Source organism: Poecilia reticulata, chromosome 22 (assembly GCF_904066995.2).
Source record: "Poecilia reticulata chromosome 22, P_reticulata-male-v2, whole genome shotgun sequence".
Lineage (NCBI taxonomy): Eukaryota > Metazoa > Chordata > Actinopteri > Cyprinodontiformes > Poeciliidae > Poecilia > Poecilia reticulata.
Genome location: NC_088851.1, coordinates 4,778,315 through 4,792,579, shown reverse-complemented (window position 1 = coordinate 4,792,579; position 14,265 = coordinate 4,778,315). Strand labels below are relative to the sequence as shown.

General features: G+C 37.5%; 1 protein-coding gene across 1 annotated transcript in view; it reads left to right on the top strand.

Moving 5' to 3' along the window:
* The window catches only part of gfra4a (GDNF family receptor alpha 4a), a 186,954-nt gene that overhangs the window by 133,166 nt on the left and 39,523 nt on the right, over positions 1-14,265 (top strand). The window lies entirely within an intron of this gene.

The following is a 14,265-nucleotide window of genomic DNA, read 5'->3' as shown; positions in this document are numbered from 1 at the left end:
CTTCTGTTGAGTGCTTGACTGAAACCAGAGGCAGAGTTCTAGGAAGTAAAAATGGATTCTGTAAAATGCAACATTTCCAGGTTTAATGGAGGAAGCACCTGGGAAGCATTTCACTGTGTTTTCTTCTCCCCAGAAGCTGATTTAGTATTTCTGACTAACAACAAGCAGCTGGAGATTTTTTTTATATTTTCCCAGCTGAACATTAAAGTCCTTCCTTCGTGTTCGTTGCCTTTGAATGGTTGTCATTTACACCCTGAGCTTCACCGCTAAATTTTTAAACACACTTGCAATACTTATATTTTACTTTTTAAGGATCATTTGCCCCCATTTTAAAAACTATCTCATAGGCTCAGTCTGAAATTTTCTCTGATGACACTGACAAAACACTGTCAGTGACGCATTCATCTTTTCAACACCTGGTACATTGGAAAGATAGAAGGACGTAGTTGGGCCTGAAGTGCATCAGCTCGAGGCATTTGAAAAATTCACAAAATGTTTCTTCTAACTGAAATCCAAGATTTGATGTTTCCTATTGCTTGCTCTGCAGATACGGCCCAGAATGCTTTGAGATGCATCAGCATTTTCAGGACTTTGGAGGTTTGAACACAATACCAGAGGAAATTGAAAATGCAAACATGACTAGGGAGGGATTTACGTTTATCTGACACATTTTTAGCTGTAAAAATGTTTTCTAGAGGCTGTTTAAGGTTTTGTGAGGCTCTGATTTCTACGTAGACGAAAATGAATCAAGTAAACTCAAAGAAACTCACCTTAAGCATTACCCTCACATCCTTGTTGGGTAATGCTAATGCTATGTTGAGTAACCACACATTTAATTCTGCACTATCCCCGTTTGTCCCCCACATCACTGAGCAGTGGCTCAACAGATCATCCAGCTTCAGGAAAATCATTGTTTGCATAGTCAAAACTTAACCTCAATAATAATTTAGAATGTCAAATTTTGGGTTATTTAGCAGGTTTACAAACTAAACATTTAGATAGTTAGCATGCTAAATAAGCCACATATCAGCCCCAAACTAAATAGTTAGCAAGCTAAACATATATCTTCAAACAAGCAATATTTAGTTAGCAATCTAAATATTTCACTTAAATCTAAATATTTAGCTTCAAAATAAACAGTTGGCATGCGGAATAAGAAATATTTAATTCACATTCTAAATATTCATGAATGAAGCTCAATAGTTCAAAGTAAGTATTTAGCTTGCTAACCCAATATTTAGTTTTGGAGTTAAATGACCAGTGTGAGGCTAAACATTTAGCTTGCTAACTAAAAATTCTGATCTGATATAAATAATTAGTTTGAGGCTAAATATCTATCTTGCAAACACATGCACCAATTGCAGTTTTCTGGCCAAGCAGCACAAACTGCTGATTCCGATTTTGGCCGATACCAATTTCTTTTGTCTGAGGTGTCACTAAGTTTAGCAATAAAGTTGCTGAGTTGGTAATAGTGGGGTGACCGTTGTTGACCTCAAAGGTGCAGACAGGACCTGGTCGACCTTTCTGTCAGTACAACCTGTCACAGCAGAACAAGTATATATGTGGCTGATTTTTAGACCTTTGATTTTTAGCCAATAAATCAGTGCACCCCTAGTTCAAATTCAATTAGTTGCACTGGGTTTTATTGTACAGTGATAAACAGAACTAAACACATTTACACTGCATATCATGCAAGTTTGAACATTCTGTAATATATAACTATTTTTCAGCTGGGTTTTATGATTGATTTTTGGTGATTGATATTCTTAAAGGTCTCTGACAAATTCACACAGCTACTGAAGTGCATTAAAATGTAAAAACAAAATCTATTTCAGCTTGTTCAAGTATGAAAAATGTTCTTTTCATGGTTGTTTATATAACAATGTTCTCCAATTTGCAAAAAAAACCTTGTAGGTTTTGGTTGATACGGACACTAGAGGAAATATTTCTATCAACTTTACACCCTACCAGCTGTTTATGGAATTACCCATTGTTTTCTTCTTCTTTTTTTTTTTATCTGGGAGCTTTAGCAGATGGTATTCAGTGGCTGAGTTGTTTCAACATTTATATTCCAGAAATATATTGTGATATCAAAAACAACACATCCCTGCAGGTAAGACACCCAAACGTGGAAAAGCTCAGATTGGTGCAATTTCACAGAAATCAGACGAGATCAAATGTTGATTTTCCAAGGCACCAAAAGCATTTCCCTCTGAAAATGTTGGGCCTTCATGACGGCAGAGAAAGTAAACGCTCAGTTCAGGTCCAGAATGAGCTGCATTTATACAAACATGTTCCTCTGAGCGGGTTTAAGCAAACATTTATCATTTTAAATAATGATTTGAAGGCAATTCTTTTGCTTGATGAAATGTTTGATTGTATTTAGTTGAAACTGATTTTCCATAGTTTGTAGAAATTCATGCGGAATGCACCTTGATGCCATTTTATTCCAGGTCATTCTGCTAAGAACAATTTTAAGTCTCAATGGGTGTTTCCTGGTTAAAAATATCGATATCAATACCAAGTCGGTATCAGTATTGGATGATACTAGTGAGGTAAGATCAATGCTTTAATTTCAGTTTTGCTCTTAAAATGTTATTTTATTTTTGTATTGTAATTTCTCAACTCTGAATCAATTGATTTGATTTGTTCTAAAAATATTTTTCCACTTAAAAAAAATGTGTTCTGTTTTTCTATTGTTTCTGTTTATCATGTTATTAAAGTATTTTGTAGACACCAATGAACTTTGTCCGAACTCTGTCTAAGGTTTTAACAAAATAATTCAAAGTAAAAAACCACATGTGCACCTAAAAAGTCAGAAATTTAACATTATATTAAACTTTGACCAAAAGTATTGACACTGATATTGGTAACGCAGACACCGATATTGATATTGCCGATACTCAGTATCAGATCCGTGCCGTAACAAATTTTGGTATAAAATCATTACAAAAATATGCAGTATTGCACAGTTCTATTATTTTTTAATATCATTGTAGTTGTGTTAAAATTTCATTAATGGCAATACAATATTTAGCTTAGATCGTCTTAAATTCAGTTCAACAAAATACCTATTTCCATGATGCAACAACCTATAAATATTTTCTGACGTCGGTACTCAAAGGATTTCTATAAAAGATTCTAAGAAGATGGTTCATACTGTTACATTGCTAGTTCTCAAAATGCTTTCCTTTTTTTAAACTTTTTTTTTAAGTATTTGCACTGAAGAGCATTTCTTCAGTGCATCTGGATGGATTTGTCATTACGAGGACGAGACTTAGCGTTCAGCATCATCGCAGTGCGTCCGTTCTCAGAAATTTCATCATGTTCTTCTGAATCATCGATATAAATCAAAACTAAAAAATTATTCTGATTATTTATTATTATTCTGAGGACCAATGTTTCATAAAGACCTTATATATAGGTTATATAGCTTGTAGGTTATATATATATATATATCCCTTATCATCTGTGCAAGCACGCTTGTTTACAGCCGGTTCGTCTTTTCTGTGCACTGATGTGAAGAGCGGCGTTTTTATTCTCTCTTTGCTGCGCTGCTGGAAAGGCCTTCGCTGTAGCAGTAAAGAAAGGAGAACGGAGCAGCACACAGTGAGTCATTGCAGTCTGAAAAGTGTCCACAGAGGTGCAGGCAGCTAATGGGGAGCTGCAACATACAGTAACAAAAGTGTGATCCCAGGGTGTTGCTGTCAAGGTTTCGCCAAACCTCCGCAGAGACAGGATTCACTAGTAGGGATAATGTCTGATGACACAGACTTGTGCATCTCGAAGAACTAGAATCTTGTGAAAAAGTTATTTTTCCATTTCATTACACATAGAGTGAAATCTTTCAAGCCTTTATTTGTTGTAATTTTCATGATTATGGTTTGCAGATAATAAAAACCAAAAATGTAGTGTCTCAGAGAAGTACAATATTTCATAAGAGCAATAAAAAAGGATATTTTAAAGGGGCAGTGTTATGTAAAATTGACTGAGATTTACATTATGTTATACTGTTATTCCCTAATCAAAAACATATCTGTGTTGCCTTGATTCTTTCATGTATGTTTAAGAAATCCTTTAATCTCCATGGCAATCCTTCAGCTGTGTAAAACGCCTGGGTGGACATAGCTCCGCCTTCGAGACATAGCTCCTCCTGCTGCGTCTTCTACCTCAGCATGACTCCTGCCACTCAGCTCCTTCAGACTAGCCAGCAGCAATTAGCAAACACCTGGTGGAACTGCACATCTGCTGAGCTCATTATAGGAGCTGCTTCTTAGTGCAAAGCTGGTAAAAACGTTGTTGAAGCCATGTTGTGACGACTTCCTGAAGGCGGAGTTTCAGAAAGAGCAGGAGTTTCAGAAAGAGCAGGTGTTTCAGAAAGAGCAGGAGTTTCTGAAAGAGCAGGAGTTTCTGAAAGACGCAGAAATTTCAAGATGCTAAATTATGAAGTCAAATTTCTTTAAAGTCGTGTTTTATATAAGCTGATACCTCGCTATAATGCGGTACACCTTTCGTGGTCTTGCTGCTTCGCGGATTTTTTTGTGCAGTTTTATTTCCACAGTTCATTGTGTTCTGCGTCCTGATTGGCTAAACAATCTCCATGCTCCTTCTCTACCTGTGTGAAAATAACGTTACTGTATTTAAATATAAGTAATACAGCTTGGCCATTCAGGAGATGAAAGCCGAAAACTTTGAATGCCTGCTGGAAAAAACTGTGGCCAGAGGCAGCGCAAAACCCGACCGGAGGCTCGCTTGACGAGATCCATCACTCTGCCGTAGATACAGCTGTGAATCTCGCGGGGCAGGTTGGAGGAGACGCTTTAACGACATGACTCCAGATCACATTAAGGCCCGATTGATGAACACTCAAATCCGCTGACCTGAAAACAGGTTTTGTTCTTTGGTTTCAATGTAGAGTATTTAATTCAATAATTGTAAAAAATAAAGGTAACTACTTCACGGATTTCGCTTATCGCAAGTTATTTTCGGAACGCAACCCCCGCGGAAAACGAGGGATCACTGTATACAGCATTTTTATGACAAGTTCACAGTCACTGCATTGTGCTGTAAAATGGAACTATGTGCCTGGAAAATATGTAATACTGCCCCTTTAAACACAAAGGTCAGGCTTGTGAAAAGTTCACTCATTGTGAAGATCCATTAAATTTCTGAATTTTTGAACATTCTTGAATGTTGAACATTTTGATACTGCCTGACAGTCCTTTCAGGGCTGTGCCTATCCCTGCTGACAGTGCAACATTTACTACTACAACAGGGTTTTTTTGTTTTTGTTTTTTTACATTTTATCCTTCCACTCAACTTTCCAAGAAAATGTTAGTTACAGAACTCTGAACAACCAGCTTCGTTGGCTGCGATCTTTTATGGATAACACTTAAGTTATCAGGTTTCGTTGTGAAAGGAAAAATGATACACGGTTTTCATTTCTTATATAAATCTCATCTGTAACAAGTCCTAGTTAGTCATACAAAATTAAAGAAAAATCTATCAATCGATTGATCGATCAATAGATCACTAGATCGATCGATAGATAGATGGTACAAGATACAACAAACAAATGCCAGCAGCAAACAAACTGCTGACCACAGATCCTTGTTTGCTCAGGTAATCTTTGTGAGTTTCAAGTTGCAATTTAGGATTAAAGAGAAACCAAACAGATAAAAAATACACTTGTCACTGTTTCCAGGATTATGATTTATTCTGAGTCAGGCTCACATAATGTGAACACATTAGTCATTCTGCCATCAACATCACTGATTTCCCTGACTTTTTATCACCATCATCCATTGCATTAGCAGTGATGGATGTCATTTATGGAAATGCTGATCTTTCTCAGATTGCATTATATACTACAAAAATATAAAACTGTTTGGAGCAGTCAGATAAGAAAAAAAGACACCAACATTTGCCAACAGTTTGCTGGATGACGGCGGCAACAGAAGTGACAAGTATACCTCTGGTTAAATATAAGCGGAGTGACAGAAAACTCACTACAAAAGAGGGATTTAAAAATATTTCACGACAATCGCAAAACAATTAGGGACGACATTTAAAACTGGCTTCAGCATCGCATGTTAGTAGCTAGCATGTGGCTGGAATTAAAGAAGCGGGAGTCTGATTCTATCCCGCAATTTCCAAAAGCTGCCAACAATTAGCATCCAATAATGTAAATAGTTGAATTTGCTAAATAGAAACACAGCAATTTTAAAAAGTCTTGTATTTTTCAACAAAAAAATATTGCGCTAACATTAAGTGTTTTTTTTTTTTTACTGTATCGCATAATTTTTTTAAAGCAATAATTAACCCGGAGTGTGGTCCATTGCTGCTGTTTGTGCATCAGATTTATAGACGTACCAGAAACACAAAAACATATCGGTTCCTGTGGGAACCTTTTGTATGTAAAAAAAAAAAAACGTGTTAATTGCTTATTCTTTCATTAAAAAACATGTTCCCTTAATCCTTTCATGCATGTTTGAGAAATCCTTTAATCTCCCCCGGCAACTATTCAGATGTGTAAAAATGCTGAATACGATTTAACACATTAACATTTCAATAATGTAATTAATTCATCAAAATTAACACGTTAACGCCCTGATAGATATACAGTGGGGAGAACAAGTATTTGATACACAGTTGATTTTTCAGATTTTCCCACTTGCAAAGCTTGTAGAAGACTATAATTTTTATCATAGGTACTCTTCAACTGTGAGTGATGGAATCTAAAACAAAGAAAAATACAATGTATGATTTTTAAATAATTAATTTCCATTTTATTGTGTGAAATAAGTATTTGATCATCTATCAACCAGTAAGAATTTTGGCTCTCACAGACATGTTAGTTCTTCTTTAAGAAGCCCTCCTGTTCTCCACTCATTACCTGTATTAACTGCACCTGTTTGAACTCGTTACCTGTATAAAAGACACCTGTCTACACACTCAATCAATCAGACTCCAGCATCTCCACAATGCCCAAGACCAGAGAGCTGTGTAAGGACATCAGGGATAAAATTGCAGACCTGCACAAGGCTGGGATGGGCTACAGGACAATAGGCAAGCAGCTTGGTGAGAAGGCAACAACAGTTGGTGCAATTATTATAAAATGGAAGAAATACAAAATAACAGAAAATCTCCCTTGGTCTGGGGCGCCATGCAAGATCTCACCTCGTGGAGCATCATTGATCTTGAGGAAGGTGAGGAATGAGCCCAGAACTACAGGGCAGGACCTGGTCAATGACCTGAATAGAGCTGGGACCACAGTCTCAAAGAAAACAATCAGTAACACTCTACGCCGTCAAGGATTAAAATCCTGCAGTGCACGCAAGGTGCCCTTCCTCAAACCAACGCATGTCAAAGCCCGTCTGATGTTTGCAAATGACCATCTGAATGATCCAGAGGAGGAATGGGAGAAGGTCATGTGGTCTGATGAGACAAAAATAGAACTTTTTGGTTTAAACTCCACTCGTCATGTTTGGAGGAAGAAGAATGATGAGTACAACCCCAAGAACACCATCCCAACCGTGAAGCATGGCGGTGGAAACATCATTCTTTGGGGATGCTTTTCTGCAAAGGGGACGGGACGACTGCACCATATTGTGGGAAGGATGGATGGGGCCATGTATCGTGAGATTTTGGCCAACAACCTCCTTCCCTCAGTAAGAGCACTGAAGATAGGTCGTGGCTGGGTCTTCCAGCATGATAACGACCCAAAACACACAGCCAGGGCAACTAAAGAGTGGCTCCGTAGGAAACATCTTAAGGTCCTGGAGTGGCCTAGCCAGTCTCCAGACCTGAATCCAATAGAAAATCTTTGGAGGGAGCTTAAAGTCCGTGTGGCACAGCGACAGCCCCGAAACCTGAAGGCTCTGGAGGTGTTAAGAGTCACTTTTTTGATGATATTATTTTGATGGTATTTTTGTAAAACTATATTTCTATGCAAAAGTAAAAGACTTCAGCAAAGCAGACCACACACACAAGTTTAGTTGTAGTTTTTAAGTAAAATTGCATATTGCTCAAAATATTTACTGAACTAGTTGATGCTGGGATGGTTAATAAGGCAGTACATTACCACTGGTAACCATGGTTTCCAATACATTTCAAGCAGTTAAATTAGCATTCCTGGTTAGCAAGGCAAAAAAAAAAAAAACAATGCAACAGTTGAGGGAGAAGGACTGCAGTACTTTGCAATCCTTCAGATACTAAAAGCAAACTTTGGTCACTCAGGCATTTAGTTTGGCACTTTAAAAAATTTAAGAGGTCTGAAGCCGTAATGCTTCAAAACCTTAGTACACTTTGAAACCAGAAACTAGCATCTGGAGACCGCTGCTCAAGACAATTCTCCTAACTAAGCTAGTTCCTGAGTTGCTTATGTGAATGGAAATTTTTTTTATATAATATAGATATTTCACTCCTCATCAAGTTGTCAATCAGCGCACCGCAGACTGACCGGCTGAGCACATTTCAGATTTGAGTTTTCCCTCTTTAAAACTTTTTCTCCTTTCAAAGTCTGCTTCTTGAACTATCCCAGGTGGGTTTTCAGCAGGTGGTGAAAAGAAAGGAAGAAGGAAAGAAAAAAGGATGATTTGATGGAAGGAAACGGAAAAGCTGAGAGAGCGGAAGCACAAACCAAATTATTTACTGCAGTATGATAAACAGGGAGGCATACGGGGATGGAACGAATTTAAATGACAAGGCAACTGATTTCTCCTAATTGGTTTTGACTGTCTGTCTTTGAACTGCCGGTGCGCCGCGGCTCTGTTTCTAGGCAAACGGGTTATCTCCCACGATCTGAAGTGCTTCTTAATTTCCCGTACAAATATCAAACCTCTCCACACTGGATTAGTTGCAATTTAATGTGATTTGCGCTGTTGGAGCTCACGGGGGCCTTTTCTCTCTCCCCCCAGCCCCCTCTCTACCGTTTTCGCTTGAAAACGTGTGAAGCCATATCCTGCTTTGAGGTGATTCTCTCAGCTCTACCTTCAGCATGAGAACACCAACACATACCACCCACATATATCTCTCCCCACCTGCAGTTCAACATACTTGCGCAAGAGAGAGGAAAGAAAAAAAAAACAACAAAAAAACAAACAAGAGAAGAAAACTATCAAGGCAGCGCGGTAACGAGGGGTTTCGACGATAATCTGCATAATACGGGAGGAAAAATAAGGAAAGTCTGTTTACATGATACAGGTTCTTAAGCTGTGATCTCTTGATCCAAGGGAGAAAAAAACAACAACATTGAAGCTGATTTGCATCACAAACAAATGACATTATGTGACTTTGTAGTTTCGTTAGCTTTGCAAAAAAAAAGAGAGTGCTACTGAAGGTACAGAGTTGGTGGGTTCTGGAAGGGGGAGGGAGCTTCCTGTCAAGAGCTCACCAAAAGTGAGCTTTTCAAATAAATGGCAGATGCTTTCTGGCAGCAGCATCAACAAAACATAAAAAAATATATATATATCTCAACATAAGCATCTCACTTCGTTGTCTGTCAAGAGTTTTATTGACAGCGCAAGTCTAGATTGGGTGACTCCTTGGAAAGGTCTCCGAAAAGCACAGGCAGCGTTAGGTAAGACTAGAAACTTAGCACAAGAAGTTATTTTGTTTTTGTGCCAACAACGATCCTTAGTAATAAACCCTGAACTATTAGAAAACATCTTTATTTCTCTTTCAATAGAGACGCATTTAACATTTGGGAGTTGTATGTGTAGTGGGACCTCTTCAAAACTGAATATTATTCTGATGACTTCATCAATTTATAAAAGATATCAATTATTATGTTTCCATCCAATTGTCATATGAAATTTCAGTGAACTTTCCAAATGCTGCAAAAAAAGAAATGCAAATTGGGCACGTTTACGTCTACTGGTTTGGGGCTAATCAACCAGGTTATGCTAAGCGTGGTTTTGTTGGATGTTGACTCTACGCAAACAACAAGTTTCACACCAGAAGTGAGTGGAAAAACTTTGTGAGATTGATTATGTTTCAGATTTTGCCATTTTCATCAAAAATTCCTAATGCGATACCTCAAAATACGCAGTAAGAATATTGCTGAAAACATGGCTAATGTTCACCATGGGGGCTTTAATCACAATTCCTCAAGAAATAGCAATTGAATTTCTCAATTTTTGTGATAAGTTTACAAAAATCATATCACAAAAATCATGAGAAATGATAGGAATGATAATGAAAGTTTAGAAATATTTTACCAAACAACAGCAACTCAGACATCAACAAACCAGTCATTGTTGCCCTGTAACTCAGATTCAAGTTTTCTCTAGGGAGGATTACAGTGTCGGTGAGGAATTCTGACAACTTTATTGAAAGTACAAAGCATCATTCAACCTTCAAATCTTGTTTTGAATGTTGAAACTAGGATTAATTTATGATTACTTATATTGTGATTACATTGTTAAGGGTTAAAATCACACGTGCGTTTCAACGACATGCAGTGGACTGGCAGGACAACTACAGCAGACTCAAGGTCTCTGTGGTCTCATCTGAGCATGAAACATTTCTCCAATCAACATCCAAAAATACAGTCAGTTTGAAAACTGTTCTATTTTATTTTTATGTAGTCTGAGTTCCTAAAAAGCAGCGGTGAACTGAATACGTATTGCCTTTTACTGTTTAACTCTACATTGTTACTTCCACATTTTTTATCGTCACTTTGTAGAGCAGTTTCTGGCAGCAGTCACATCTGCAAATGTTTTGGGATATGTTGTTTGGTGTTTGTACAGCGTTGTATGCATTTAATTTTTACTCAGATAATGTTTATGTTATTAAATTATGAAATACATCAAAGTAACTATCTCTGTTGATATAACTACTCAAAATCACTTTAGGTTTCTTCATCATGAACAAAATGATGGTTGTATTGAGTAAACCTTGTAATAAAGACTTGTTTCCTTTTTCCAGTTAGGTTGAATGATTGAGGAAGTTCCACATACGACCGTCTTCATCTCTGCTAGCATTTGTTTGAAGCTCTGCTGAGTTTTGGGGGTTTTTTGGCCATTTTTTTGTCCAGCAAGGACAAAGAGTCATTGCGAACATGAATCTTAGCTTTGAGACGGGACGTCCATGCAGAGAACATAATTACATTGGATTCCTGTACTAAGAAGAAACATTGAAATCTTATTTTGTTTTGATGTTGGTCCTATTGGGGAGCCTGGCGGGGCGTCTGCTATCGGAATACGGCTCGCTTGGTGCTTGGGAAGTATTGATTTTGAATCTTGTTAAGGGCTTTGATGTCTTTTTCCAGGGGTTGCCCTGCACCATGTGATGTGAGGGAGGCACACAGATATACCAGCCATTCTTTGAGGTTTGGCTCCCAACGAGGGCAAAACCAGATATGTACATGCTCTGTATGAAAACACATATGTAGGCATTTTTTAAATTCACTGACAAAGAGAGAAGAGCCCTGCTGTTTCACATAAGAATCAACAAAACTTTATATTTTCTAACTCAGAATGAGAGAATTTTCTTAAGATGTAGAAGTTTGCAAAAAAAAAAAATCCTTAACTGAATTGTCTTTTGAACTCTTCAAAATTATAGTAGTTTTCTAACAATAGTTTGCTTTAATTTTAGCTCATTCCTCCTAAAACAAACTGCTGTAATTGATTCAGATTGTACATGTACATCGTCTAAAACATGGACTTTGAGTGGCCTAAGCCATTTTCTAATTTTTCTCTATGTTTGGGTTTATTGTTTTTTCGAAAGACCCATTTGATCCCAAACCAACTTCTTTGTGATTTGCTTCAATATTCCCAGAGACAAAACACATTAAACACATTGACCGGACTCAAAGTCAGGCATGTCGAGTCAGCAAATCGTCAGCTAACATTTTGTCTCTTCTTACAAGAAGATGTAGTTAACCAGCAGTAGCTGTGTTTCCACTGACCGTATAGTTATATAGCAAATTGGAATTACAAAAATATATTTGCTAAAAAAGAAACGGGGAAATAAAAATAAAAAATGTAAAACTCAAGTTTTTCTACGAAAACATTCCACATTAGAAGAGGTGATTTTCGGCTGTACCAGAATTAGTGTATTTCGCAAAACGCCAATGGAAACACTTGTTTCGCATCACGCTTGTCATGTGATCGTCTGTTCCTCCAATAGGAACACGGGGTTGTTGAAGACTACAGGAAGTGTTTGGAGGATGAGATTTTTTAATGATGTTTGTGATTTTAATTGTGTTTCTCTTTTGCATGGAGCCAAAACGTGCAAACGCAACAAAAATAACCTCAGTATTGAGACGAGGGTAAATAAATGAGCTTCCCTAGAAAATAATAACTAATCCATTATTTTTTAGTGGACAAATATAAATCGGGTGCACTTTCAAGTCAATTCACACAACGCTTCTCATCTCCTATGCTTCTAAGTTTTGTCTGAGATTAGATTTCTAGTTGAGTGGGGGGGGGGGGAAAATTCCCCACCATTTGTAAGAGTGGAAGTTGTTCGTGTATCTGAGAAAACACAAACACTTAGCTGTCCCTTGCATATAATTAGTGCCTCATGAATTTGGATGATTCTAAATATGACGTGATGCAACCGTCTCCTAGGGCCTCTCTCAAACAAATATGACACCTTGTTTCGGCTGAAGCTCAAACAATACAGTGCAATTTTCAGAATGTCAGGCCGGATTGTAAAGACGTGTTATTGCCCCCCCGCCCCACCAACTCACCCCCCCAGGTTTCATCAGATTCCAGTCAGTGGTGTCAGATGTATTTTATGTGACAACTGTAGTAACTCATGCATATCATCGCCCCTTCTCTGTTTACCACCCTCCATGGTTCCTTTCCTTTTCTCCCCTATCAGTGGAGATTTAATTGCTCGAATGCAGCAATGAGATGTTGCAGTGGCTGTTTGATCACAACTGACAAGCAATGTCATAAACTGTGATCCAGTTCAGAAACCCAGCTCGTTTACTTTGTGTGAACAAAGCTGAAAATAATGAAACCGGCTTAGTTTAAATTAGTTTAAGGCCATTTTATTACAGTTGTTTGAATTACTAATTAGTAAAAATACTAATTACAGGAAAGGTTCATTAGTCTAAAAAAAAAAAAAACTGTCACAACTTGCGATGAGCAAAATTATTCCTCTGATGACTTCTGTATTTTTTATTTTCATATAGAGAAAAGCTGAATTCTCTGCCAGAATTTCCTTTTTACTGAGCTTCTGAGACATCAGACTGTCTGAATCGGAGATCTTTGACTGCAGCACCCACATAACTCCTAATTAGCAAAAAGCTCAAACCTGCAAACTTAGTTGGTGCCGTGAAAAACAATTTACTCTCCCTGAACTGTTTCGGATTTTTTTTGCAGTATGTCTGTCTCAGGTTTGCTTATCAAGAGAGTGACAGTTCGACAGTTCTTCTTAGGGGACCGGTAATAAATCGGCCAGACGATAACCCGACCAGAGCCGGGCCCGTAGACACGTCTGAGCCCGATTCCTAACATATTATTTTAGTTACGATTTCACTGATTTACTGAAAAAAACTTTAGTTTGTGTGATTGATAGGACCTTATAAAGCTGTGTATGCAGGCAGTGTGCTGTGCTTGTTACAGTCTGATTAACTTCTGCATCCTACTTGCTTTCTTTATTTTCTCAACAGGTTAAATTATCCACTCCTGTATTTTGAAGTAGATTAACAACTTTATATCATACATTCTCCTTTTTAGATTTCTCTCTGCTGTATGTAGCGCAGACTTACTAAACGCGTCACAGAAACCCAAAGTTGCTAACTCAGTAACTTTTTCCAGCTACAAAAAGTATTTCCGAGTTGAAAATCTGCCAGTTTTGCCTGTTTTCCCTGCCAAAATTGAACAACTTATGTTTTGAAAAACAATTTTGGTTGCAAAGACTTCATTTTCCATTATTGTTGTTTAATTTGTTGTGATTTATTTTGGAAATTTAAAATATTTTCCGGCCCTTTAAAAATTAAAACATGTTTGTTTGAGTGGGTGTGCTTGCTTTATTATGGCTTCATTATTATGCTAACTGAAAATGGTCTCAAAATGACAATATTATCGTTTATCGCAAATCATTTCTGGGACACTTTATCGTCTAGCAAAATATGTCATTGTGAGGGGCCTACCAACCACCAGTAAAATATTGAACCATTATTCCTTTCTCTTCCATTTTACAAACACGGATTGATTTTTCCTGATCTATCATCAAAGATCCTGATAAAACACATTAAAGTTTGTGTTTGCAAAGGGGTAAAATGTGCAAAAAGCCCAAGGGAAACAA